Source organism: Mastomys coucha, unplaced genomic scaffold (genome assembly GCF_008632895.1).
Source record: "Mastomys coucha isolate ucsf_1 unplaced genomic scaffold, UCSF_Mcou_1 pScaffold7, whole genome shotgun sequence".
NCBI classification, from domain to species: domain Eukaryota; kingdom Metazoa; phylum Chordata; class Mammalia; order Rodentia; family Muridae; genus Mastomys; species Mastomys coucha.
In genome coordinates, this window is record NW_022196913.1 from 50135736 (window position 1) to 50147210 (window position 11475).

Here is an 11475-nt window from a genome sequence, read left to right on the forward strand (position 1 = left end):
CTTAAAGCATTGGGATGAATAGATCCTAGGAAATGAGCTAAGCATGACAAAGTATAAATATAGGTTTCCATTTATATTAGCCCCTGGACACATGAACACTCATAGAAGTCAGAAGGGTACCTGCTAATGACTGCTCCGGAAGAGCTGGAAGCAGGTGACCTTCTGCTGCTTCTCCTGAGTTATCAATTCAGCTCTAAACTTCGCTGAGCTGCATGCCTCTGATTTGTGCACCTAGTTGTCCCAAGAACAATCACATGTGTTGGGTTGTTAAGCAGTTACTTTTATAGAGACACTTTCAAATAAAGCAAGCACTGCAAAGTAAAGAAGTTAACTACATTGTAGACATTATGCAGTCACTAAAGTGAACAATTCCACTTTGGCAACAGCAAAATTTTAGAGAATATCCTATTTGGGGACAGGAGTATCATGTGTATATATATGTATACACACACACACACACACACACACACATACATATATATATATATATATTCTGGAGGCATAAATTATTTTTTTAAAGATTTATTTATTGTTATATGTAAGTACACTGTAGCTGTCTTCAGACACACCAGAAGAGGGCGTCTGATCTCATTACAGATGGTTGTGAGCCACCATGTGGTTGCCAGGATTTGAACTCAGGACCTTCAGAAGAGGAGTCAGTGCTCTTAACTACTGAGCCATCTCACTAGCCCCCCCCCCCCCTTTTAAAGATTTATTTAAAATTATTTTTAAACAACGGTTTTAAGTGAAGTTTGCTTCAAGGGTTAGCCCACCCATTCTTTTTCCCTTAAAGAGATCAGTCCAGTTTTTTGAAAAATCAGATCTGTGAAGATAAATTTTGTTACTTATTCATTGAAGTATGGAGTTACTCACCAACCCCAAAACAAGACCTGGAAGGAGGAGTCTCCAATCACCACTGTTTGTTTATGCTACAGCCTAAGATGTAAGAAGAAGCAAACTTGTTTCCCACTTCTCTATCAAAGTCCTAGCATGCAAAGGTTCTCTTCCCTCAGCTCACTGCTGGATGAACATTATTTAATTGGAGCTGACTTTTTGGAATTGAAAAGTTGCAAAGTAATTATATTTTACCAGGCCACTGACTGAGGGAGGAGGCCGCAGCGGCTGATGAATTTGGATGTTGTGAAATGGGTCATAGCAGCAGATGGCCTTCCAAGAAAAAAAAAAAAACCTGGCATGGATTGTTCTTTCTCCTCGGCTTCCTTAATTGAATCCCACCATATGATAGTGGAAATGCTCAAATCAGGTCACAGAGATCTGGCGTGTGTGTGTGGCTAATCAGAGAGGGTTATGAAATTGTTAAGGAATAATATTTTAAATTGAAATTGCCATATGTTAGGACCTAAATATAAAGCCAGTGCTCGGTTGTAAATCGCCCCCATTATTTATTTATTAAGTGCTCATGTCACAGGCTGCACACACAGTATTTACTTGGTCATGGCCCATAAATCTGACAGTGAGGATTATTATAATCTGTACTTTACAAATGAAAAAAAAAAAGACTGAGATTCAGAGAATAAACTGACCAAGTTCAAAGTAAACCCAATGATATTTTGGGTTTGTTGTATGAAATAATGAGTTGAAGTGTAAAGATGGTTTGGCTTTATTAAGCTCTAAATGAGTATATTTGGACCATGGATTCTTTTTATTTAGATTTTTTTTTTTTTTTGGTGCTGGGGAATTAGCCCAGCACATGCCTCCTAAGTATACAGCTGACTATTGAGCTAAACTTTCACTATTGGATTATGGTTGCTAAATCCATGTCCTGCTAAAAGAAACCAGGGCACTTTGGAGAAGCAGGCAACTCCAGAGCTAGGGCTGGAAATACACAAGATGAGCCCAGAACATCCCATCATACCAAATAACCATATATATGATATATTTATTTCATATAATACTATATATATAGTATGATTATTTGTGTTCATTTACTCTTTATAAATTAGTAACATTGTAATTGAAAGATACAGTAGTCACTTTCAGAGGTATCACCCTAGAAAGCCTATTATTCTCACCTCTTCATACAGGGTCTCACTGTTTCACCCTGGTAGAACATATATATATGTATCTCTCTCTCTCTCTCTCTCTCTTTCTCTCTCTCTCTCTCTCCATACACACCTCCCTGGAATCCTGTCAAAGCTCTCAGAGCTCTTACTGAACAAACAGGAATGAGCTAAGCATCATTGAGAGTTGGTCATTAAGATGAATGTAAGCACCCAGAACAGTGCTAGCTTAAATACACAAAGAACATTTCAATCTGTCAGTTCCCAATCGGTCTAACCAATAGGTCTGATCTTCTGAGGCTCTAGGGAGTCAATAACTACTGTCAAACTTGTCAAACACAAGGAAGAATCAAGAGCCCACCCCTCCTTGTAGAGTCTATTTGGCTCTTAGTGTTCTACTATGCAGAAAATTTAACCTTTTTTTTTTTTTTTTTTTTTCCTGGAGACAGGATTTCTCTATGCATCAGAGCCCTGGCTGTCCTGGACTTGCTTTGTAGACTAGGTTGGACTCTGTCTCCTGTGTGCTGGGATTAAAGGTGTGCACCAACACACCCAGAGGAAATTTAACTTTTAATGTGGCTGAATTTGGCCTTCTCTTCTACAGATTACACTTGATGACGTTTGAAAAGTTATTATACACTTAAAGGTGTTCCTTTTTTGAACAAAGAGAAACACATTGCATGCTGATGTCCAGGTTATTATTGCATCTGGAATTCATCTTGCCTTTGATGTTTGGTGGGGCAGGCAGTGGTGTATGCCTGTACTTGTTATATGGGAGGCTCCAGCAGGCAGGAAGTTGCTAGCTATGGGCCCACCAGGGTGAAATAGTGAGACCATGTATGAAGAGGTGAGCATAATAGGCTTTCTAGGGTGATACCTCTGAAAGTGACTACTGTATCTTTCAATTACTATGTTATTAATTTATAAAGAGTAAATGAACACAAATAATCATTTTTCTAATCAAAAGCCATCTTTGGGAAAGTACTAAGAATTCACATTCATGTTACTATTTAAATAATAACAGCAGAATAAACACATGGCTATGTTGATACTCTCTCATGGATATGGGACAGCTGAATTACCCTGAGTAATGTTTAAAAGTTCTACATTGAAATGCATAGTTTATGATGGTCTCCATTTTTGCTTTCTGATTGTCTCCTTATTCAATATAGACTTGATTCTGATATCACAAAACGAAGTAGGTAACTTTGCTCTTGAGAATTTTTATTATTATTCTCTAATTTTGTAAAAAAATAGATAGTATTTTTCCCTTAAGGATTTGAAAATGTCCCCTATAGAAACACCTGGCATTTTGGTTTTAATAAAGCATCTTGGCTGCTGACTCATGTCTCTTAATGCATTAGTTAGCTGAGGGCTCCGGCACACATCTCCCAAATGCCAGAACTTGGGAGATAAAGAGGGCAAGAAAGATTAGAGTCCAGTCTCAGCTGGGTAGAGAGTTCCAGGCCAGCCTAAGACCTTAAAATACAAGGTTTTTTTAATTTTAGAAAGTACAGAGACACTAATATCTTAACAAAAATGCTCCAACTAATGACTTAAAATAATATATCAACGTGGTTTTGCGGGTCAAGAATCCACTCTCTTTTTAAAGGTTCATTTATCTCTATCTTGTGTGTATGAATGTTTTGCCACCATGTGTGTACGATGCCTGCAGAGGCCAGAAGAAGGCATCAGAGCTTTGGGGACTGAAGATACAGATGGTTGTAAGTCACCATGTGTTCTGAGAATAAACTTCTGGAAAATTGAAAGAACAAGCAGCACTCTTAAACACTGAGCCCTCATTCCAAACCTGAGAACCTGCTTTTGACCTTAGCTTGCTGCATTTTACCCTGATTCTCCCACAGGGCCGCAGTCCAGGTGACAGCTGGGGTCATCTTCATCTCTGGTGTGACTGGAGAAGATATGTTCCTAATAAGTGGCATTTGGTCTAGACAGTTGTTGGTTGGAGACTTGGTTTCTTGCCATTTGGGCTTCTCCGTGTTGCAGGCCAAAAAGACAACAGCTGGTTTCCCGCTTATTAAACCAGCCAAATAGCAAGACTGGACAGAGCAGAAAGGAGCTGCAGCGCAGCTGCAACCTGATCTGGCATGGCAACTGTCTTAGGCAGGGTTTCTATTGCTTTGAAGAGGCCCCATGAACACGGCAGCCCTTACAAAGAAAATCGGTGCATTGGGCCTGACTTACAGTTCAGAGGCTTAGTCCACTGTCTTCATGGTGGGGAGCATGGTGGCTCACAGGCAGACATGGTGCTGGAGAAGGGGCCAAGAGTTTACATCTGGATTGGCAGGCAACAGAGTTATTGAAGCGCTGAGCTGAGCACATTCTACCAGCCATTGGTCCCTGGCCTGTGTTGTAACTGTCACTAGAAATATCAATCGTTTTTGAGAATAGCCTCCTCTGAATAGTGTATGGATGTATTGAGTTGTGGCCAGGAACCATGGGCAAGATTGAGGTGTGCTGTCTCTGGGCTGGTCCCCAAACCTCCCATGTACATTGGGTACATCCTTTTTCTTCTGATCATTGGGTGGATTTGTGTGCTGCTATTTCAGGAAGAATCAAGTAAAGGATTCCTCAGTGTAAATCTACTAGCTTCAAATCACTTGACTATGCTTTCTCCAAGTCCCTTAAATAGTATGTGTCATTGTCAGGCCAGTTCTTCAGTAGTCCCCCAAGGTAGTTCATCTAAATCCAGCAGTCACCCTCAGTAAATATTTAACCAGCTTCTATCCAGTCATTCCACCCCTTGTTTTATTAGGAACTGAAGAGGCCTGAGTCATCTAGACTGTACCCAGCATCATTTCCCCCTCATGACTTGAACATATGTCTGCTCTTTGGTTTACACACGGTGGGATCTCAAGTGCATACCAAATATGTCATCCAAGATCCCTGCTTAGCAATGACAGCGTAGCAAATGTCCCTGCCTGTCAAGTCGGATTTGATCACAGAGCAGCTCCTGCTGGGTCTTTTGAATCTAGACTCTCCTCCCAGACACTCTCTCCATGTCGCTGGCACTGAAGCTTTGCTCTCACAGGGATTTGGTGGCCCTCTCCAACTGAAGCCTTCCCCTTCCTGGGATGTGGTTAGGATGAACCAGGATAGATGATCACACAGAAGGCACGGCGGGGCCATTCCCAACATTTTCTCAATAAGTTTCCGTTTATTTTTCCATCTTACTTTTCCCATGTCTCTGGCTTGAAAGCTCCTTGCAACGTCATTCCTTTATTTCTAAGCTTCTTTGTTTCCTGTCCGTCATCAATTTGGGGAATTCTAATCAGAGTAAGAACCCTAGTCAGGGTCTTCCAGGAGATTGTGTTTTTTGTACAGCCCTCTTCGCTTTGCTTTGCTTCTTTTCGGCTGTGTGGAGGGTCAGCCCCAAGGGCCTCGAGTGCTTGAACATGCTGTCTTCAACTGAGCTGCAGCCAAACTCGTGCAGATTTTGAGAGTCAGGCCCATATATTTTATCTGAACTTCAAAGTTTAGTGCAACCAAAGACATTTAAGGACTATTACTGTGGCTGTACTAGTTGGTTAATTTGTTCATTTTCTTGACATTATGCCATTTTGTATTGTTTTGTTTGCTTGTTTGCTTTTTCCTGCAACTTCTAGAGACTTTGGGGTGAAGGGTCTTAAAGACAACAGTTCCAAGTTAGACAATCTTGAGTTTTGAGGCTGCCTCTATTAAATGAAACTGTAGACATGCTGGCTATAACGGGGCTGGAGATATGGCTCAGTTGGTAGATTGCCTGCCTAGCATGCCCAAAGCTCTGGGTTTTGTCTCTAGAACAGAATAGTGACAGACTTGGTGGCACACATTTATAACCCTGGCACTTAGAGGTAGACACAGGAGGTTCAAAGCCCAAGGTCATCTTCAGTTGCACAGAGAGATATGAGCCACCTGGAATATATGAGACCTTAAAAATTACTACAAATGTATGACTGGATAATTGGCTTAGTAGTTGAAAGAATGACTGCTCTTGCAGAGGATCCAGGCTGTGTCCAGCATCTACATGACACCTCACAACTATCTGTAGCTCTAGTTCCAAGGGCTCCAGCATCATCATCTGGCCTCCTTTGGTACCAGGTGAGCATATGGTGCATTTTTATGCATTTGGGTAAAAATATTCATATACAGAACATGAACACAGCTTTAAAACATAAATTAAAAATAATAGTGTCACTGAGATACCTGATGTCAGCCTGAGAACCTGGGTTTGATCGCCAGGACCCATACAGTGAACCATCTCAGTTATATCACACACACATATACATACACATACACACATATACACATATACACACACATATACACATACATACACACATATACACATATACATACACACACATACACATACATATACACATACATACACACACATACACATACATATACACATACATACACACATACATATACACACATACATACATACACACCACACAAACACACATATATACACCCATATCCTCACACACACCCACACACAATACACATACCCACACACACATACACATATACACACCTATACACACATATAGACACACACATACACATGTACACATACAGTGAAAAACAATAAAAATAATTAAATAAAACAAAATTTTCTGGCTCAAATAGCTCCACTAATGAGTTCCATGAAATGATGAAGAAAGAAACAATACCAATTTCTCTTTTTTTAAAGAATTTATTTTATTTTTTAATTTATTTTTATTTCATGTGTTTATTTAATGTGCATATGTGTGTCTACGTGAGGATGTTAGATTCCCTGGAACTGGAGTTATAGACAGTTGCGAGCTGCCATGTGGGTGCTGGGAATTGAACCCCAAACCTCTGGAAGATCAGGCTCTTAATATAAATCTTTATCACTGGGCCATCTCTCCAGCCCCCAATATCTATTTTTAATGCTAGATACTTAAACCAATAGTTCTGATCATTGCACATTGGGTCAGGGGGAAGGGAATGAAGAACAAGCCTGAGAAGCTGAGACTGAAGTTCAGGTCCTGTTTGCTCTGTTTGCAACTACTAATGCCTGGATTTGGAATTTAGGGGTCAGCTTAGAGGGAAAGGGTGATGGGAGGGAGACATATCTCTGGAAAGCTCAGTATGAGTAATTTAAAAACCGTATTTCCCGGCTTCAAGAATAACTGCAATCATTTTAACACATCATTCTATACTTGAAGCACAAGCGGCCACTAACACGGATGGCAAGAGATGTTCGTTAATGAACAGATAAAGCTAGGGAGCCACCAGCATAGGAATGCAAAGGAAACTGCTGGTTTTAGAGAGCTTCTATCGAAAGAATTTTTTAAGTCACAGGACTCTCCTGACACTGAGTTTTGAGAGGTGACCCACCCTCTGATTATTCAATTTTCCCTTTGAGCAATGAGTTCATTTACCATTTTTATGATTTTTCCCTCTGTCTCCAAAGCTCTCCATTTTTTTCCTCTTTCCTCTGAACATCTGTTAACCTTTTCCAAGTTATCACAAATCCAGACAAACTGGTACAAACCTGTTATCCCAGATCTCGGGAGGCTGAGGCCACACACTTTGCTGCAAGTTCAAGGGGAGCCTGGTCCTCATAGTGGAACTCTGTCTCAGTGAATAAAATAATGTAATAGTTTAATTTAACTTAACAGGGTTGGGATGGATGGGGTTCAATTAATAAAATACCTGCTGCATAAGCCTGAGGCTCTGAGTTCAGATCCCCAGAACCCACATAAAGAGCCACATGGCAGCATACTGCTCAAGGCCAGGACTACAGAAGAGGAAGGCAGAGCCAGGCAGCTCCCTGACACTAACTGGCCGGCCAGCCTAGCAGAATCAGTGACCTTCTGCTTCACTGAGAGATCCCTGTCTCAAAAACTACAGATGTGTGCACAAGATGAAGCCAGTAAAAATTTCAGCCTGGATGTAGCAGAGGCCTGAGCCTCCCCTCCCCAACCCCTTTCCCTCGGAGGAACCATTGACGTTAAGGCTGCCAGAGGAGGAAGCATCTCTCCCATTTGGTGACATGGCCAAATGCAGGTTGCTCATGCCCCAGTGGGTAGGCATATACCCATGTACATATGGATGTTACTAGTTGGAGTTGGAGTTATTGGTAACAAAATATAAAATTAAACATAATTAAAAACATCTATTATTTTAATTATAAATATATTTATATTATATTATTTTATATTCATCGTTAATTATATATTAAATATGGTTAATAGTAGCCAAATGTGGTGGCACATGCCCTTAATGTCAGCACTCAGGAGGCAGAGAAGCAGGTGGAGTTCTATGAGTTTGGAGCTATCCTGGTCTACATAGTATGTTCCAGGGCAGCCAAAACTGTTACACAGAGAGACCCTGTCTCAAACACACACACACACAAGCAAACACATGGGTGGAGATATCTATATCTATATCTGTATCTATATCTATATCTATATCTATATCTATATCTACATATATATGTATATTATATATATGGACACACAGTTTGGAGGAAGGTAGGTAGGGCACTAGAGGGAATTGAATCAGGTAGTGGGTGGATGTACATTACACAAATGTGTGAAAATTTGGGTGCGGGGATAACACTGCTTTCTGTATGGCTTTTCCCAGTGAAGCTGTCGGAGACTCCCTCCTCCCAAGAGAGGTCCAAGACACCCCAGCCAAGGAACAAACAACACAGAAGGGAAGCTCTCCTGCAAAATCCAGATTCGACTTTAACCACGCCTCGTTCTCTTGCCATGAGCCGATAGCATTCAGGCATGACTAGCATGTGGCAAGATAGTTTTAATTCTTGTTTTCTACTCTTTATTGAGTATTAACACGACCACAGTCAGGAAGCCTTTAAAGAGGAGGACAGGCCCAAAACCAGAGAATCCTTGAACTGGATAATCCACCTATGAATAACAGCTCCACCCCACCCCATTACCAGGAACCAAGAGCAAATCCCCACCAAAACCTCTCCCTGCTGGAGACCTTGGGGCTCCTTCAGCATGCCAGCCAGCCAGTATTCAAGGCCGGACAAACAGCTCCCCATCAGCTCAGACATGTCTGTCCTCACGAAGAGCAAACGTTCTCGACTTGAATGTGAACGCAGCCGACCGGCTTGGAGTTTGTACAGACTTGCTTGCTTGGTGTCTCTAGGAGTTTGCGCCAGTGAACAAGAGCTTGCCTCTGCTGGCAAAGGCAGGCGGTGACACTGGGAGACAGGGGCATTTGAAACCACATTTTTTTGGCTCATTAAAGCCATTCTCTCCGTGTTGCGCCCGTGCCAGTCAACCTATTCTCAAGGCGTTTTCTCAATGGTGCACTTCAGGGAGGTTGGGCATGGATCTTGCGAAGGCACTGGAGACGGTCCAGAGCTTCATCAAGGCAAGTTTATTCTCGGGCTCTGGCAACCTTTGAATGGCACTTCCACCTTTGCGGGCTCCCACACAAAGCTCACTCTGCCCAGTTTACCCGTGGACCAAGAAGTTTATTTCATCTTGCTTCTGACATCTGGGGTATCTTGTTTCCACCACACAACAGCCACATAAACAAGAGCAAACTCACAGATCTCTTTGGAGGTCTTCCCAACCCAAGACGTTAAGATGTGCCAGAGGCACGGGAACGCTTCGAAGTAACGGGAAAACACGCCGGAGCTGGGACTGTCCTCATTAATTAGAATGCTTTATAGAACTTTCCGTGCATGAAAATAAAACAGCTCCTTGAACTGGTAGACAGAAGAAAAAAAAAAAAAAAGCAGTGGTTTCTCTTCCAGCACACCCTGCCATGGCCAGGGTGGATGCCATTAAGGTGCTGGGTAGTCCAGTCCTGGCTGTAGTTCTACTTGGGTATGATGTCCAGTATTTGAGAAAGACAGACAGACAGACAGGTGGACAGACACGCAGACACACTTGTTTTAACTTAGCTAAACACATTCTTGATTAGTCCCCAGTTCCTAAGAGTTGCTTTGCTCTGCTGAAATATGCCCTGGGAAGTCAGTCTATTTCTCCTGATTTGGGTGGCACGATGAATGTTAAACACTAGCTGCCTGGTTCAAGGAACTGGAACATCTAATTCAGTGAGGGCTGAATAATAATAATAAAAAAAATAGTTTTATGTGCGGCTGTCATTTGAATGGTCTGCAGTGAGGTAGTGGGCAAGTGTGAGGTCAGCATAGTCCAGCTAGAGAGGGTGAGATTACCCTGTGGTTCCAGGTGATCTAATCTTCTATTACAAAATAACTTCTAACACATCCACTGAGAACCGTTAAAACTAACAGGTATTTAGCACGGTTACCAGATAAAAGATCAATCCACAGAAATCAATGTGTTTGTATGCAGTAGCAATGAATAAGCTGAAATGACATTAGGGCCCAGTGAGATGGCTCAGCAGAAAAAGCCGGACGGTAGGGTCGATTCCAGCACCCACCTGGTGGAAGGAGTCAGCTCCCTCAAGTTATCCTCTGATATATCACTCCCCCAACATACACATCAACGAGTGTAATAAATATTTTATAAATAAAATAAAAATAAAATTAGGGAAAATTATTCTTATGACAGCACTTAAAAGACAAAAATACTCAGAGATAAATTAACAAAAAAAAAAGTATACAGCCTATATTTGAAAGTATAAAAAGTATATAAATGAAGAGTAAAAAGGATATCTGTCCTGTGCTCATGAATTGATACTTCCTATTAGCAGGCAGCTCTCCAAGGCAGGTGTACCATTCCACTGCTGCAATAGACAGTGTGCAAAAGCTCCGAGGTGGCCATTCTCTTCTTGACATTCGTTATTATCTCCTTTAAAAAAATTCAGCGACCATCCTAATGGGTATGGAATAGTATCTAATTGAGGTTTTGATGTCCACTCTCTGATGATGAATGATTGTGACATTTTCGAAAGTGCTTCCCAGCTGTATCTTCTGTCTTCAAAATCCAACTGCTTGTGTTTTTGCTCATTTCTGTTCTCCATGTTTGGAATGTTGGGTTGTAATAGTTCCTTGTGTAGTCAAGATTCAAGTCCCTCATCTGATATTTCCTTTGCAAAGCTTTATCTTCTTGGCTTATATTCTCATCTTCTTGGTGGTGTGTGTCTTTATATAGCACCCCACTGTCTCAGCTACTTACAAGGCAAGGGTTAAATGTGGGGAAGTGAAACTCAACCAACTTTGTCACTTAAAGAATATATATAAAATTTTTGGATCTGTTACATTGATATTAATTTTGGATTATTTTCTCAATTTCTGCCAAGAGGTCCAATGGGAATTTGATATGAACTACTTTTGGTTTTATCTGTCAAATTGTGAATATTTGCATTCCAATTCTTTCCCCCTCCTTTAAAAATCTTTGGCCAGGCTCAGTGTAGCATGTGGAGTCACAACATAGCAGAGATGCTTTCAGGACCCCACACCCAGGGCCCCCCCACACCCAGGGTCCCCCACACCCAGGGCCCCCATACT